Source organism: Herpailurus yagouaroundi, unplaced genomic scaffold (assembly GCF_014898765.1).
Source record: "Herpailurus yagouaroundi ecotype Mexico unplaced genomic scaffold, PumYag 77, whole genome shotgun sequence".
Lineage (NCBI taxonomy): Eukaryota > Metazoa > Chordata > Mammalia > Carnivora > Felidae > Herpailurus > Herpailurus yagouaroundi.
This window is the reverse complement of record NW_024412388.1, coordinates 81,171,693-81,189,784: the sequence shown is the minus strand read 5'-3', so window position 1 is coordinate 81,189,784 and position 18,092 is coordinate 81,171,693. Positions and strand designations below refer to the sequence as shown.

Genomic DNA, 18,092 nt, shown 5'->3' with positions numbered 1-18,092 from the left:
TAAAAACTGAGAACAAACTGAGGGTTGATGGGGGGTGGAAGGGAGGGGAGGGTGGGTAATGGGTATTGAGGAGGGCACCTTTTGGGATGAGCACTGGGTGTTGTATGAAAACCAATTTGACAATAAATTTCAAAAAAAAAATTAACAGCACACACACAAAAAAAAAACAGATGAGGCTTTCATAGAAGGTAGTGAGCTTGCCGATGTAGGAGGTATTCATGCATACCACTGACCAAGGTTGTGGAAGGAATTTCTGCTCTGGGAGGGATATTGGATTAAATGACCACTAATGACCCTTCCAGATGTGAAGTTCTATGACTGAATACATTTTAGATAATCCTTTCTAAGTTAGTAGTTATAATAACCAAATAAATCACGGAAGGGCTCCAAAGAAGACATATTTACAAATGAAAAGCAAATGTTCTCGTGGGATCAAACAATGGTGGATAATAAATGAGAATTCTTGAGAAGCCTACAAGATGTTGTTTTTGATAAGAAATAGATCATTTTTAAATAATGGAATTAGAAGTATTCATTTTCAGAATATGTTTAAATATTTGTTCTTTCATTCAATCTGTTTGCCATATTCAAAACCCATATTTACAAACAAAAACAGCCCCGAACTACTGGTGAAACGTACAGCACAGAGAATGTAGCCAATGGTTCTGTAACAGCGTTATAAGGAGGCACATAGTAGCCACGCTTTTTATGAGCAAGGAAAAAAAAATGAAGAGTGCCAGGGACCCACGAACTTCTTCCTTTGGAATCTCCAAATGCAGGGGCACCTCGGTGGCTCAGGTGGTTAAGCATCCCCCTTCGGCTCAGGTCATGCATGGTCTCGCGGTTTGTGAGTTTGAGCCCCACATGGAGCTCTGTGCTGACGGTGCAGAGCCTTCTTGGGATTCTCTCTCCCCGTCTCCCTGCCCCCCCTCCACTGGTGCTCGCTCTCTCAAAAATTACAAGAAGGAAATAAACTTTAAAAAATACATAATAATAATTAAACAAGAATCTCCAACAGTAGCTGCAAGGATGAAAGGGCCCGGGGAGCCCCAATGAACTGTGCGCCGTCACCCCCCAGCCTCATACGAGAAGAAAGAGGCTGACCTCTGAGACCTACCGCTCTGCCGACGCGTCTCCTGTGCAGTGCTTCTCTAGAGGAGGTCCTTCCAGCCTCTTGCACTTGGGCCACAAGGAATTCACTAGGTGAATCTCGTCTCTCTTCTCTCACAGGGCAGAGGCTGAGTCCCCGGTTGCCCCAGGCAGGAAGGAGGCAGTGCAGGAGAAAAGTCAGACCTGGGGGGAGGGCAGGGCCTGAGCCAAACTCTGCTTTCTTGCCACATAGCTCCCCACCCTGCCCCGGTGGCCCTCCTGGCGTCCTGCAGTTCGCCTGCCCAGAGCTGCACCCCAACACCAGCCAGCCCTGGCCCCCCGGCACTGGACCTTCACGCTCTGTCCGTTCCGACAAGACCTCATTCTGGGCTCTATTTTAATCACCTGGGCCCGGGGACTGGGGATCCCTCCCTCCCTCCCTCCCTGCCTCAGCTGGAGGTCAGGGCCCGGAAGCCCAGCCTGCAGGTGGAGGCCTGCAGCTGCCCGCGGGGTGAAAGGGAAAAGTCCGGGGTGGGTGGTTGGCCTCCCCCTCAGAGCCAGAGGGCCCCAGTTTCTGTCTCATTCTCTTTGTTGTCTCACACTGTCTCCTTGTGGGGTGGACTAAGGTGGAGGAGACAACAAACATGAGGCCAGACGCTCCCTGGCTGATTTCAGATGAGGAGGCTCCATGTCTCAGACTCAGAGAAAGAAAGGTGACCTTCCCATGCTGTGCTCCTGGGGAAAGCATACATCTTCATCCCTGTGGTTTTACCTTTAACAGTGCTACATAGGCTTTTTATTTTTATTTTTATTTATTTATTTTTTTAACGTTTATTTATTTTTGAGACAGAGAGACAGAGCATGAATGGGGGAGGGTCAGAGAGAGAGGGAGACACAGAATCTGAAGCAGGCTCCAGGCTCTGAGCGGTCAGCACAGAGCCCGACCCGGGGCTCGAACTCATGGACTGCGAGATCATGACGTGAGCTGAAGTCGGACACTTAACCAACTGAGCCACCCAGGCGCCCCTATATAGGCTTTTTAAAAACGGCAAACAGACAAAACAGAACAAACCCCCCACCCCACAACCCTTTGTATATAAAAATTTGGAGTTGGGATGGTTGAGGAAATGAGTTCTGTTTGTTGAATATAAATCTGAACTCAAGGAAATAACAGCTTATTTCTGTAAAAGCTTTTATTCAGTACTAGCTTTACCCCGTATTTTTAGAAGACAAAGTGCTTGAGCATTGATCACGCTCAGATGTACAGCAAGTAGAGAGGTTGCTGTGGTCTCTACGTCTGACAGATGAGAAGACCGGGACCACAGAAAAGCCATAGGACCTCCCTAGCGGAGAACACTGGGTCTCTGCCATGACTTCGTTCTTGAGGGCTGTGGTCAAATGAGCCAAGTCTGAACATTGCAGAATCCCTGACACACACTAGGTTCTTAATAAATAAACATCAGCAGCCCCCATTATATTGTCTCTCATGGTATCCTGTGCTTTTCCTTTATAACGTTAATTGCAACCTTCAATTATATATTTATGTGTCTGATGTCCGTGCTCCCACGGTCTCGCCATGATGACAGAGACCAAGTCTGTTTCGACCACCACCCCACGTGCCTAGCAAAGTGCCTGGCACCGTGGAGGTCCCTGCCAAATAGATGTTAGGTCAATGAATGAACAACGGGCTTTCTTGTAGCAATTCTGCACGATCATGACTCTTGGCCATGAAACTTTTCTGCCTCAGTTGCTAATCAATTCAATGGAAATAATAGAACATACTCTCTCAAGAATCAGTTGCTTCTCTCTTCATTGGGAGATGTCATTGCTTGGAAAATGCTGCCGTTCCAGTAGCACTCCCAGGGTGCTGTGTACTTGGCAGCCGGGGCTAATTTATCCTCTTTCCCCACCCGTGATTAGTTGCAAGGAGGATGTTACCACTGACAAGACCCAATAAAATTATAAATTTATGCCCCAAACCAAAGTCCTACCATGTTGTAAAGGAACATGAGATAAAATTTCTCGAGGAACTCCTGGAGTAGAAGCCCTTTGAAGGCCATCATTTGGCCATTAATCATTTGCCTGAAATCTTTTGTTGAGCTCTTTCTTGGCTACACACTGAGCCGGGCACGTGGGGCCCACACAGGAGCTGCTCAGGATGCAGACACTGGCACGCATTGGTAATGAGGACACGGTCTACATGTGCTGTGGGAGGCAGGCCAGGTGCTCTGAGAGAGGTCTTCTGATCTCCAGAGAGTCTTGAAGACAAGGACAACTTAACCAGCAAAAGAAGGCGTTCCAGGTGGAGAGGACAAGATTGAAAGCCACGAAGGCGTGGGAACTCCTGGCAAGTTCGGAACCCATCTCTGCCTGTTTTCTCAGGGCGAATGTATGGTTTAATGGCTATTGTTTGCTCCTCCTCGTGGTAGCGGTGTTTGGTGGTGTTTGTTTTGGGCGACAGTGGGCTTTCTCACCTTGCAGTGTGTACGTGAGTGGTCGCCACATATGATCTGAAAACCCACTCTCCTGGTCAGCTGACATCAATGGGGAGATGAGAAGGCATGCTGTTTCCGGCTGTTTCTATAACGGAGATCCCAAGAGAGCTCTGTGTTTCCATATTTATGATTCATTTCAGGGTCTTTCCAGGTTTGGGAAATGGGAGACCTCTTGCCTAAGCTCTTCCAACAGAGGTGGGAACTGGAGTGAGGTTCTTTGGGCCTGGGGGAGGTGGGCGGGCTGAACGGGCACTTTGGCTGCCCCCCGCCCCCCGACACTGATGCCTGCAAGCTCTGGAAAATTCCAGTGGGCTGCCTGCTCGCCCCCAGCTGGCTCAGGGAAGAACCTGGCCTTAGCCAGTTTGGGCTGGCTTATCTTTAGGGTGGATGGCTGGGCAGTAGGCCCGGGAGAGGCACACCCTCAGTTCGGCCTGTTCCTCAGCACAGCAAGCTGCTGTGTTTTCCCTCAAGGCTGTCTGTGTATGTTGACACGGATTCTTCTTGTGAAATGATGTGGTGGGGTGGGGGTGGGGGGGTGGAGGGCAGGATTTTATCCACAGGTGAAAAACAACAAAGCCTGGCTTTCCCATGAGATCATTTTGCTCCCACCTGGAAGCTAAAGCTTCCTTTCTGACCCAGGCTCACTCAGGGTTTTGTAACACTTTTGTCACAATAAAGTGATTAGTGGTGCATGTTCTTATTAAGGCTCCTGAGAATTTCCGCGTTCCAGAGGGTCAGTTTCTCACCGGCGGCTCAGGTTTCTGTCCCCATGAACTCAGAGGACTCATAATGTTCTCATTACGAGTTCCTTCCAATAAGCTGAGGAAAGCAGACAGTTCAAGAATGTAAAACATTTAACCCTAATTGGGAAAAGTGGGAATTTATATTTTCCACTCAATCGATGACCCCTTTGCTCTAGTCTGGCCGTCTCCAGATTTGGGATGCACTGCTGCTCTGTTATTTATCTCACATCTCTTCACGTCCCCTTTCTCCTCCATAACCACAACCTCAGACTGAAAGGCACCTTCTAGTCAATTTAGGCCACCCCCTGCATTGTACAAGTGAGCACATAGGCCCAGAGAGGTTGACCGCTACACTGAGATCACAAGGTTGTTTTTTTTTAATGTTTATTTATTTTTGAGAGAAAGAGAGAGAGAGAGAGAGAAGGGGAGGGGCAGAGAGAGAGGGAGGGAGACAGACTACGAAGCAGGCTCCAGGCTCTGAGCTGTCAGCACAGAGCCCGATGCGGGGCTCAAACTCACAGACAGTGAGAGATCGTGACCTGAGCTGAAGTCAGACGCTCAACTGACTGAGCCACCCAGGCGCCCCAAGATCACACAGTTATGAAACAGAAGGGATGGGTCCAGGACCCAGGCTTTCCTGCCTCCCAACTCAGCACTCAGTCCACCATCTACACTGCTACCATCCTCGTATTCAGCCCCGGGTATTTTATGAAATTCTTTTCCCCAACTCTTCATGACTCTGTAAGCAGAGCACAGTGCTCTTTACGTAGGTGGTATTGAAGAAAAGGGTTGCCTAACTTTTGATCTGCTGGGGTTGCAACGTCAACTTGCAGGAAATGCATGAGAAATGTGTGGGGAAATTCTGCAAGGCATCCTCCAGGACTTTGGCATTTTGTTTTCAAAAAATAGAGCAGTGATGTCAACCACTCTCGAACGCAAAGAACAAACCGAGCTTGTTTTCAGGGACTTGCAGAGCACGGGAGGTTGGAATCCCTTTATTGACCATCATGCTGAGTTCAGGGCATCACCTGTACGCTGTCAAGTCTCTGGATCTTTTGGGCTCAAACGGAGAAGCCTCTTCTCCAATATGGGAGAGGAAGTGTAAGTTTTGTAGTTTCACAGAAGTAAAACCCACTGTGGCCTGCTTTGCAGGTACCAGATGTGGTGCTCTGTTACCCTGTATGAATGTTAGCTCATTCTATCCTCAGGCCTAAGTGGTAGAATTTATATTATTCCTAATTTTATGAATGAGAAAGTTGCATGTCCAAGGTCACACAGCCAGAACAAGGCAGAGCTTGGAGTCAAACTGGGTGACTGTAAGCCCTCCAATCCAGAAATGTCTGAAGACAGAGCAGGAGGGCTCCTGGGGAGGAAGCCCCACCAAGCTGCTACCTCCCCCCGAGGCTGGGCTCCTGTTCTTCATGTTCAGACCCCTAAAGGGGATGAACACTTGTTCATGTCTCCTTTCCTTTGTTGGCACCTCCATATTCTATCCCTATGGGAGGATGAAAAACAAGGAGAGGAGGCCCAGCCGCCCCCACCTGCCCTCTCAGTGTTTGGCACCAGTGGCCACAGGGATGAGGATGGACCGGACTCTGGTGCGATGGGCTCGTACCTGGTCTCAAGTTCTGGTGCAAGGGTTTGGATCACGACTGCACTTGCTCCCGGGAGGACAGAGGGAGGCTCTGTTTACCAACATCGAGTCTCTGAACTTAGTCTAATGACCTTTGAGAAGTCATTCTCTAATGGGAATAAGAGTTATGGAGAAGGAATTTTGTTATCTTCTACGCATATCTAGGTCATGTTTATGATTGCCAAATAAAACAAGTATGATTTTCCCCTCCCCATAAACTTAAGCAGACATATTGGAGAAACATTTTGTGCGTGTCTTTAGAAGGTTGCTTATCTTTGTCTGGTGTCAGGTCACTAGAAAAATGTGACGCCCTAGTAGTGAAAGCCCAGACCAGTTTTTGAACAATATCTGTATAGCTCTTAGATTTTATTTTATTACTAGTATTTTTGTTTAATTAGAAATTAGTAAATTTTGTTTATTATTAGTATCTTGTTCACCATACACTCCGCAACAGAACTAAAGATTCCCTGTCCCAAGGAAGCCTGTGATCTAATGATGCTATTGGGAAGTCACTGATTTCTATTTTGGATATTTTGCAAATCAAAAAAAAATACTTAAATATGCATTTTAAGTATATTTTCATATAAATAGCCTATTAAGAAAGAAAAGGAAGAGCGATCAAATGCCAGAAGATCTTTTATTCTTGGAGTTCATTGTGCTGCCATAACAAAAAGGATTTTGTTTTATTTTGTTTTTTAAAGCAATCACAAACACATCAAACATGGTGGTAGGGAGTAAACCTATAGGACCACTATATAAGGAGCAAGAGTACTTGAAAATTATCAATATTCCTTTCAATTTAGAGACAGTTTGGGTGCTCTGAGTGAATGAATGTGAAGGACTAATGCATAAACCCCGTTTTTCAGTTAGTCTTGTAGCAGCATGCTCAATTACATAAGGAAATAAGCAGCATTTAGAGAGGTGAAGAGTCCAGTTGATTTTACCCAGAAGGTTCTCCCAGAGCGGTTGGGAAGCATAAGAATGTAACTTCTTTCTTACCATCTGGATTGGCTGGAAAGCCACCTCCACCGATGTGAGGAACATTGCTATCACTCCCTGATTCCCCAAGCCCTTTCATGATTCCCAAGGTACTAGAAGCCCTCAAGCCAAAGTCAATCAAGACACGGTGTGCTTCCCAGGGTCTTCTCTGCCCCATGCAAAATGAGAAAATATTTATCTTGGTGATTTGCTTTTGGTCCATCTGAGAATCAACAGCCAGATGTGAAAAACGGGATGCAAAATGAAGCCCAGATGTAAACATTGCTAAGATAGAAAACTGACATGCTGAGAGTCTTCATGTATGCATTCAAGGGTATAAATGAAAATTTACCTTTGGGACACCCTAGTTATTTTGGAAGAAACAGTTGGGTAGCCCTTCCTCCCTTATGCTGGTTAATATGGTAGCAGCTGACCCTATGCCCCCATTTCAGAACATCTAGGGAGTAAATTTTGTTCACTGCTATATCTATAGTATTTAGAGCAATGGCTGGTACAGATTAGCTGCACAATAAATATTTGTAGGAATGAATGAACGCTTAATCAAAGGAGGAAATTCTCTCATGCTGCCAGGATAAATGTGGGGCTGAGAAAGATGTTCTGAGAACCCGGCATGAGAGCTTGACAGGCATTTTCCTATAGAGGCAACATTGTACATAGTGATTGGGAGTTCTTGAAATTGTGCTCTCGGTACCATGGTTACTGCAGGCACTTATGGCTTGACCTGAGGCCTTCATACAGTCTGTCCTACTGTTTCCATGGGAAAACGCATCTGAGTTCCAGGAATTGGCTGATAAGTGACCTTGACAAGTACAAACCAAACTTAGTTGAGATCTGACTGAAATTCTGGTTTAGCTGTGGTTGTTTTGCAATCTGCTCACAAATAAGGCATTGCATAGAAACACGAATGGCCTTTGTTCTTGTGATTAATTCCTAGCAGGAAGTGTGGTAGAGTATCAGGAATGTAGACTCGGATTTTATAGACCATTATGCAGCTATGATATTTCCTTCAGTGGCCCAGGAAGATCAGAGGATCTTAAGTAAACCACAGAGGAGTCCCTCCAGTTATGTTAATACCTTAGATGCTCCGGCTGGACAGAATGTGGCCCAGAAACATCATACCTGGCCACCAGCAGTCGTGACTTTCAGCGAGATTCAGATGGAGCAGAGCAAAATCAGGGTATCCTCTCAGAAAATCATAAGGTTGGGCATGAGGCTGCTATCTGAGGGACAGCTGGGCATCATACATAAGGAACAGCACTGTCACAAATTGATGCTGGTTTGAAGGGATATGCTCCATGTAGCCTCATTCAGGCTCTCCTGGAGTCTGGAATTGGTGTGAAAAGCAGGCAGTCTCACACGGCACCTGTGTTGAGGTCACAGATGTCCAGGTGGCAGTCTGGCACCTTGTTCTTCTGCATGAAGACCCTGGAGCCTCAGGGGAAGGTAGAGAGTCTAAATCTTCATAAAACGGCCATAAAACAGTGTCACCCTCCTGATGGAGGAGCTGATACTGGCTTTGAGAGAGTTCCAGACTAACTCAGATATACTTTCTGGGACATGAAGAAGGGGCTGGCAGGTCTTGGCCAGGGACAAGGACAATGTTGGAATGCACTAAGCAAGAAAGAGATTTAAAAAAAATTTTTTTTAAATGTATTTATTTATTTTTGAGACGGAGAGAGAGACAGAGTGTGAGCAGGGCAGGGGCAGAGAGAGAGGGAGACACAGAATCCGAAGCAGGTTCCAGGCTCCAAGCTGTCAGCACAGAGCCTGACGCGGGGCTTGAACTCACAAAACGTGAGATCATGACCTGAGCTGAAGTTGGTCGCTCAACCGACTGAGCCACCCAGGCGCCCCACTGACCTCTTGAATAAAGGCAGTATCGGCAGTCACTGTGTCCCCATCAGGGGCGCCTGGGTGGCGCAGTCGGTTAAGCGTCCGACTTCAGCCAGGTCACGATCTCGCGGTCCGTGAGTTCGAGCCCCGCGTCGGGCTCTGGGCTGATGGCTCAGAGCCTGGAGCCTGTTTCCGATTCTGTGTCTCCCTCTCTCTCTGCCCCTCCCCCGTTCATGCTCTGTCTCTCTCTGTCCCAAAAATAAATAAACGTTGAAAAAAAAAATAAAAAAAAAAGAAGCTCGTCTGGTAGTGCAGTTGCAGTGACACTAGTAGCCTTATGCATGGGCAAGAAGAAAGCCATGAAGGGCACAACCAGCCTGAGCAGAAACACCGACACTATGTTAGCCTCATTGTCAGGTAGGCTCTCCTCAGGTGGTGGCGAAGATGGGCAGCTATAGTGCCAAGTTCATATCGCACCAGCTTTGTCACCAACATGGGAAGAGTATTCCTCTTCCCCAAGAGGACCCGTGAAAGTTCCAAGCTGATGCTCATCGGCCCTGCATGGGTCATGTGGTATGACTGTGACCTTGATTGGCCAGGCCTGGAGACAGGTGACCACTTTCAAGCTCTTGGACTGAGACTGGGGGAAGAGGTGATTCCCCAAGAACACCTGAGTTCCTATCATCTAGGAGGAGAACATGAGTGCTGAACAGCAAAAATCTCACATTTCCACATTTCCTGACTTACAAATATGTGATTGCGTGTAAGTTAAAGCCAGAACCTAAATGAAGAAGCAGTCACTTAAGGCCTTCATGCAGCTGCCAATGTTCCTAGAAAGTGAAGGGGCCTCCCCTGACCTGTTCTGGCACATTTCTTAAGATATAGTATGCTCAAGCACTCGGCTCTGGGAAAAATAACCACGTGATTAACAGACATATGGACTGGAAGCAGGGGGAAGGGCAGGCAGGAGGTTAAGAGAGAAGCCTCATGGGCAGTATTACTTAGCATAAAGGAGGAAATGAAGCAAGAACTGAAATCATGAGGTGGGTTTTTTTTTTGTTTGTTCTTTGCAAAAAAAAAAAAAAAGATGCAGCATCTACGTTAATCTATAGCCTTATGAAAACCCAAGTAATTTCCGTTATTGTGATATTTTTAGGTGGCAGTGACCTTCTTGATTTCTTCTTTATCATTTTCTGATTTTTGAGTTAATCTAATATGGCAACAGATTCTTCCTGATCAGGTAAAGTTCCTCTCATTCTTCAATGGTACCTCTTCAAAGAATCTTTCCAGATTCATGTGGGGAGGGAGCTTTTTTCTCTCTTCCTTGTCAGCATTTCTGCTTTTGGACATGCCACTGTGGTAGCACTTGCTGTGTTGCACAGTGATTTCTTTCACCTGGACAAGAAGCTCTGTGGGAATTGAGGTGTGGTATTTGACTTCCCTGAAACACATAGTAGGACAACACTTCCTTCCATGTAGGGCTGCTGCCAGAATGACATCAGCTGATGCACAAAAAACACTTAGTATGTTGGGGTGCCTGGGTGGCTCAGCTGAGTGCCCGACTCTATATTTCGCCTTAGGTCATGATCCCAGGGTCGTGGGGTCAAGCCCCGTGCCGGGCTCTGTGCTGGGCTTGGGGCCTGGAGTAACACAGTTCTGGTCTTAATCTGTTAGGCACCAAGGGACCAAATCCTATCTGCAACCGTAATGAGGATCCCTGACTCAAGATGCAAGTGATGAGGCAGTGAAAGAAACGCGGGGTATGTCCTTCTTGAACACGGGTTTGGACTCAACTGCCTGCATGGATCACTACCTTTCTTGGGAAATGGGCATGCATTTAGCGGATCTCAGAGCCAAAACAGTTTCTGCAGCTTGTCCTAGATGGAGTATCAAAAAAAAAAAAACAAAACAAAAAAACCCCACCTATCCCAGGGCGCCTGGGTAGCTCAGTCGGTTGGGCATCCGACTTCGGCTCAGGTCATGATATCACCGTCTGTGGGTGCAAGCCCCGCATCGGGCTCTGTGCTGACAGCTCGGAGCCCGGAGCCTGCTTCGGATTCTGTGTCTCCCCCTTGCTCTTCCCCTCCCCCGCTCAAGCTCTGTCTCTGTCTCTCTCAAAAATAAATAAATCTTAAAAAAAAATTTTTTTTTAATTAAAAAAACCCAAAACCTATCCCTGTATGAGTAGATTTGGTTCCTCAGAAACTAATGAAACTAACAGGGAGACTTGAAGGCGATGTGTGAAGGGGGATGTAGAAATGAACTTGAGATAAGAGACCCAACTGGGCATTGTAATGTCTGTAATATACTTTAAAATATTTTACCACAGGCAGAGTGTTCTCATATACCAGAGTTACGTGATGGCCTAGGTACTATCATTTGTCCTAATTGAGAATTTACATCCTAAGGTGGAAAGCCAGCACTCTAATTAGGAAACCTGTATTCCAGAAACAGCTACTGCAAAAGCTTCCACTATCTTTATCTCTGATCAGCGATAATTTATCAGCTGACATAATTAATGTTAGAAATAGGTTTCTGCTGATGAAATTGGTGGCTTTCTAATTAGCATAATGGATGCTACCAATGCAGTTTCATCAGTGAGATTACTAGTGGCGAAGATAATGTGGATTTTAGAGTGGGTCCCTGCCCTAGCTTGACAAGAGTACAAAAAACTAGCTAGTCCTGTAGCTCTTAATGTTGCAATCCTATGTTCAGAGTTGAACTCCAAAGATTCTAGTTGCTTGGTGCCTATAAGGTTAATTTAATTCTGCTCTTAGAATATTGTCATGCTTTTCTGAAACGGTGATGAGATGTCAGAAGCTGTAGCAGCCATGCCTTAACTATGAAGGACAAAGCTAACATGTTGAGTGTATTAATTTAGCCAATACTGCTCTGTGAAAGGGAGGTATATACAAAATGTCCTCCAAAGGCCAAAGGGGCTGTAAGACTGAAGAATAAGGCCAACAAGTACAGCTTATCAAGAAATGATTTATTAAAGGGACTTATGGACAGAAGCATGTCTTGGCTGGTGGCAAGAGGATATCTCTGCGACCCCACCTCCTGTAAGATCTGTTTTGACCTGTTTTCATAGCCTTAGAGACTGGGAGACCACCCAGGAGGAGAATGTTTGAGAATCATAGTCATATCTCCAGAGCAGATCAAGGATGTCATGCTCCAAGAGTGTACTTAAGGGTGTGGTTAAACAAAAAGGAAGAATTTGGGGGGTGGGTGCTGTGCTCAAGAAGGCTTCATGTCACAGAGGAGTCATCGCGGTGGATTTGTCCAAGATGACATCAATCTGGTTCACACAAATACTCCTTAACAAATTACCCCAAAACTTAATGGCTTAAAACAACAAAAATCTCTCGTGGTTTCTGTGAGCCAGGAATTTGGGAGAGGTTCTGGCTTAGGAGTTTCCCATGAGGTTGCAAACACATGTTGGCTGGAGGTGTACTTATTTGAAGTTTTGACTGTGGCTGAAGGACCCACTTCCAAAATGGCTCACTCACATGCCTGGCAAATTGGAACTGCCTGCTGGCGGGAAGGTTGAGTTCCTCTCCATGTCAGCTTCTCCGTGTGGCATGGGCTTCCTCACAATATGTTGTCAAGGTTCCCAAGGAAGCATCCTGAAAGAGAGAGCCAAGTGGAAGGTGTATGCTTTCGGTCATCTGGTTTCACATAGCATCACTTCCACCTCACTCTGTTGATTAGGATTGACAGTCTACAACCCCTACAACATAGACACCACCTCTTGGTGGGAGGAACATCAGCCTCGTTGCATAAAAAACATGCCATAGAAGAAATATATAGGGGTGGCCATCTTGGGGAAATATCTGCCATACCGCCCTAGTCTGCTTGAGCTGCCATAAAAAATACAATGGGCTCTGTGGCTTGAACAACAAATATTAATTTCTCACAGTTCTGGAGGCTGTAAGTCCAAAATAAGGGTGCTCAGGTTTTTGGTGAGGGCACTCTTTTTGGTTGTCTTCATATGGTCTTTTCTTGGTATGCACACATGGAAAGAAAAACCCTGTGTCTCCTCCTCTTTTTTATAAGGGCGTTAATCCCATAATGAGGGCCCCACCCTCATCACCTAATCTAGTCATGATTACCTCCTGAAGGGCTCACCTCCAAATACCATGACATTGGGGTTAGGGTTTCAACAGAAGAATTTTTGGCGGGGGGGTGGGGGGGGTGGGGAGGACACAAACATTTAGTCCATAATATATAATAAGTAAAGATGGTAGAGAGAAAAGATAGAAAATGCTATGTCCTGGGAACCATCATCATGCTTCTAAAATAATCAACTTGGGAAGCATTTCAGGATGTCTCATTTCTAAGACAGTACATTTTCTTTATTGATTAATTTGGGTATTCTCTTACTGTATTTTACATGGTATAAAAGCTAGAGCAAAAGACTGGGCTCAAATTTTCCTAAGGCCACTTAGATAATATGACTTGATCTAAGCATTTAATCCCATCCACTTATTCAACAGATACTTATCAATGGCCTTCAATGTGTCAATCAGGTACTGTTTAAGATGCCAGGGATAGAATAGTGACTAAAACAGAAACTCCTGACATCATGTAGCTAACACTCTACTATGTGCTCTGTGGTCTCTGTGTGTGTGAGGGTGGTGGTGGTGTGAAAAGTGGCAACTGAGAAAGCAGATAAATAATTAAAATTATGTGAGTGGTGAGGAGTGCTGTGGAGAAAAATGAAGCAGGGAAGGAGGCTAAGGTGGCAGGGAACATCCTCATGAAAAAGGTGACATTTGAGTAAAGACTTGAGGGAAGTAAAGGAGTAAACCATGTGCAAAGGCCCAGGTGGGAACAGACCTGTGTGTCTAGGGAGCATTAAGTAAGTCAGTGTACCTGGGGACTGAAAAGAGTAGGAAATGGGGACAGAGAGCTCATGGGGAGGTTGGAAGAAATTGTATCACGATATGGGAAGCCATTAGAGCTTTTGATTAGAGGGTTAATATGATCTGACATACTTTTAATAGGATCACTTTAGCTGCTGTGTTGAGAATGAGATCGAAGAGGGGCAAGGGTGGAAACAGGGAGGCTAGTTGGGAAGCTACCAAAATAACTCCTGTGAGGAACTATGTTGAAAGATTGGTAGCAATGGTGGTGGCAAGAAGAGGTCAGATTCTGGATATGTTTTGTGAGCATTTTCTGACCGATTGGGAATGGGGTATGAGAGAAAGAGAGGTGGCAAGGATGACCACAGGTTTGGGCCTGAGCATTTCTAATAAGAGTGTTTCAGATTTCTATTGCTGCATAACTAGTCATGTCCTACCTTGGTGGCATAAACAACAGCAACATTTGTTTTGCGCACAAATCTGCAGTTTGGGTAGCGCTCTGAGGGAACAGCTTGCCTCTGCTCACTCAGTGTCAGCTGAGGCAGCTCCAACGTTGGGGGCTTGTTTCTTCTGAGAGTTCGCTCACTCACATATGTGGTGGTTGATGCTGATTGTTGGCCACATCTATATGTGGCCTTTCCATGTGGCTGCTTGGCTTCCTCATGCCTTGGTGTCTGGGTTCCAAGGTTCCAGGGGTGCGTCACCTCAGAAAGAGAGAGAGCCAGGTGGAGCTTGTACCAAAAACTTCTTCCCTGAAAAGTATTTTCTTAATTCCAGCGTAATTAAAATACAGTGATTTTATTAGTTTCCGATGCACAATGTAATGATTCAACAATTCCATACATTACTCAGTGCTCATCACGATAAGTGCACTCTTAATCCCCTTCACCTATTTCACCCATCCCCCCACCCACCTTCCCTCTGATAACCATCAGTTCTCTATATTTAAGTTTTTGGTGTCTCTTTCTTTCTTCGTTCATTTGTTTCATTTCCTAAATTCCACATGAGTGAAATCATATGGTATTGTCTTTCTCTGACTGACTTAATTCAGTTAACATTATGCTATCTAGATCCATCCATGCTGTTGCAAATGGCAAATTTTATTCTTTTCATGTCTGAGTAGTACTCTATTGCATATATATACCACATCTTTCCAGATCTTTTTTTTAAGTTTATTTATTTATTTTGAAAGAAAACATGAGCACAGGAGGAGCAGGGGTGGGGAGAGAGAGAGAATATCACAAACAGGGTCCACACCTGTGGAGCCTGAGGTGGGGCTCGAACCCACGAACTGTGAAATCATGACTGGAGCCAAAATCAAGAGTTGGACGCTTAACCAACTAAGCCAGTCAGGTGCCCCTATACCACATCTTTATCCTTCATCTGCCAATGGACACTTGGGTGGCTTCCATATCTTGGCTATTGTAAATAATGCTGCAATAAACAGAGGAGTACATATATCTTTTGAATTAGCGTTTTTGTATTCTTTGGGTAAATACCCAGTAGTGGCATTATTAGGTCATATGGTAATTCCTATTTTTTATTTTTTTGAGGGACTTCCATACTGTCTTTCACAGTGGCTGCACCAGTTTGCCTTCCCACCACAGTGCAAGAGGGTTCCTTTTTCTCCACATCCTTGCCAACACTTGTTGTTTCTGTGGCTTTGATTTTAGCCATTCTGACAGGTGTGAGGTGATATCTCATTCTGGTTTTATTTGCATTTCCCCGATGATGAGTGAGGTTGAGTAGCTTTTCATGTGTCTATTGGTCATCTGAATGTCTTCTTTGGAGAAATGTCTGTGCATGTCTTCTGTCCATTTTTTAATTGGGCTATTTGGTTTTATGATGTTGATTTGTATAAGTTCTTTATATATTTTGGATACTAATCCTGTATTAGATTTGTCATTTGTAAATATCTTCTCCCACTCAGTAGGTTGTCTTTTAGTTTTGTTGATTGTTCCCTTTGTTGTGCAGAAGTTTTTATATTGATATAGTCCTAATAGGTAATTTTTGCTTTTGTTTCTCTTGCTTCAGGAGACATACCTAAAAAAATGTTGCTATGGCTGATGTCAGAGAAATTACTGCCTGTGCTCTCATCTAGAATTTTTATGGTTTCAGAGGTCACATTTAGGCCTTTGATCCATTTTGAGTTTGTTTTGTGTATGGTATAAGAAAGTGGTCCAATTTCATTCTTTTGCAGAATTCTTTTGCTGTCCAGTTTTCCTAACACCATTATTTAAGGAGACTTTTTCCATTGCATATTCTTGCCACCTTTGCCAAAGATTAATTGACCATATAATCGTAAGTTTATATCTGGGCTTTCTGTTCTATTGATCTATGTGTCTATTTTTGTGCCATTACCATATTGTTTTAATTACTATAGTTTTGTAGTGTATCTTGAAATCTGGGATTGTGATACCTCCAGTTTTGTTCTTCTTTTTCAAGATTGATTTGGCTGTTTGGGGTCTTTTGTGTTGCCATACAAATTTTAGGATTATTTATTCTAATTTTGTGAAAAATGCTGTTGGTATTTTGTGTATCAAACTTATGACATCACCGTGGAAGTCTTGCCTCACTTCTGCAACATTATGCATCAAGGCAATTACAAAGTTCTGCCAAGAGTCAAAGAGAGGGAAATAGACTCCATCTCCTGATGGGGAAATGGCAAGAGCACATGTGAGTGGATATATTGTTGTGTGATTTATTTTTGGAAAAAATAAATAGAATAAAATAAATGAAATAAATCTTCTACAGACAAAGTGACATATTTATTGACATGAAGAAGGTTGGAGTGGGGTGAGATCAGAAGCCGATATTAGGAGTTTGAGATAATTCTGACATGCCCCTTGACCTTTGTTTTCTTTTTTTAAAAAAATGTTGATTTATTTATTTTGAGAGAGAGAGAGAGAGAGAGAGAGAGAGAGAGAGAGAGAATGAGAGAGAGCAGGGAAGGGGTAGAGAGAGAGAGAGAGAGAGGGAGATGTGGGACTTGATCTCATGAACCGCAGCATCATGACCCAAGCCAAAATCAAGAGTTGGATGGTTTAACCAACTGAGCCACCCAGGCACCCCATCCCCTTGCACTTTCAAATGGAGAAGTCAGATAGGTAGGTGGCTATGTGAATTTTGAGGTCAGGGAGTGTCATCAGTGTTAATATTTAAAATCAGAAAGGCAGATAATATGACAAAGGAAGTGAGTGTAGATAGAATGTGATCCAAGGATTCAGTTCTGGGGCACCCCAACATTTAGCAGCAGGAGAATGTGGGGATTAGGAGAGAATGGGGATATGGTTTGGTACCCTGGAAGCCAGGTGAGAGCGGTATTGGAGGAGGAGGCAGTGGGCCAGATTTTTCAAAGTCTTGCAGTTTATGATTCTGTGATGATAAACACCTGAACAGGTATTAGTTTTCTTACCTCATGCTGTTAGGCTCCATCAATCCAAATTCTTGTCTCTGTTGGACCAGAAGCTTCTGAAAGGCAAGGATACTGGCATTAGTCATCTCTGGACCCTCTAAGAAACTATCATCATGTTTCCCACACAATCGATACTTAATAAGTGAGGGTGAACAGAAACTGACAACAAAGAGACACATGTGAGTTGAAATTCCTTAAAAGGGCCGTTATAAGCTTGAGAAAATATTCTCATTATTTGTGGTAGTTATGTTTCATAAAGTTTCTATGAACGTTGAATTAGCAAACACTGAACCACCCTTTCAATGTAAATACAGGGTTAGATTCCTGTGATCCTCTGGTCACAGCGGTTTCCTCCACCCATCAATATATAACCTTGTTTTATGTATGTTTCTGTTGAAAGACACCTTATTATATATACTATTGATTCATTAACATTGAACTTGCGGCAAACAGCACCGTAACTCATGCCTGCATGGCGTCTAATGCATGTATTCTCTCCATAAGGCCCCTTAGAGCCTGGAGCTTTGCAATCTTGGCCAGCACGTCAGCACATCGCTTGGGAGTCATTTTAAACCATGAAATCACCAGGAAAAGACACCAAAATGTGAAAAACGTGACACTAAATAGACTGTGAAAAGGATGTTTATTTATAGGAAGAGAGTGGAAACAAGAAGGTAGAGCATACTGTTGTTGGAACTCAGTGGTGTTGCTCAGCTAGAAAGCCAGAAAGCAGTGCAGTGGGCGCCTCAAATTTCATGCTGTCTCTAGTGAGCGCAGAAGAACAGGGAGCACTGATTGGGGGAGAACAGATACATTCTAGCCACTGGCACATTTGCAAATATGGAATCTGTGAATCATGAGGATGACTGGATCTACCTTGCGTTAAACTGAATGTAAAGGGCCAAAGAACAAGGGTTTCATAGCTTTCACCTCGGTACATCCATTTGGAAGGGGTCATAACTTCAGTACATTTTTTCTTTCTTTCTTTCTTTCTTTCTTTCTTTCTTTCTTTCTTTCTTT

At 44.5% G+C, this 18,092-nt stretch overlaps 1 protein-coding gene across 1 annotated transcript in view; it reads right to left on the bottom strand.

Annotated features, from left to right (window-relative positions):
* The window catches only part of SLC44A3 (solute carrier family 44 member 3), a 339,154-nt gene that overhangs the window by 150,933 nt on the left and 170,129 nt on the right, over nucleotides 1-18,092 (bottom strand). Inside the window, exons 4-6 of the transcript XR_005788769.1 lie at nucleotides 17,073-17,128; nucleotides 12,302-12,418; nucleotides 1,118-1,293 (exon numbers count right to left, since the gene is read on the bottom strand). The gene's annotated coding sequence lies outside the window, so the exon portion shown is untranslated. The remainder of the gene's footprint in view (nucleotides 1-1,117; nucleotides 1,294-12,301; nucleotides 12,419-17,072; nucleotides 17,129-18,092) is intronic.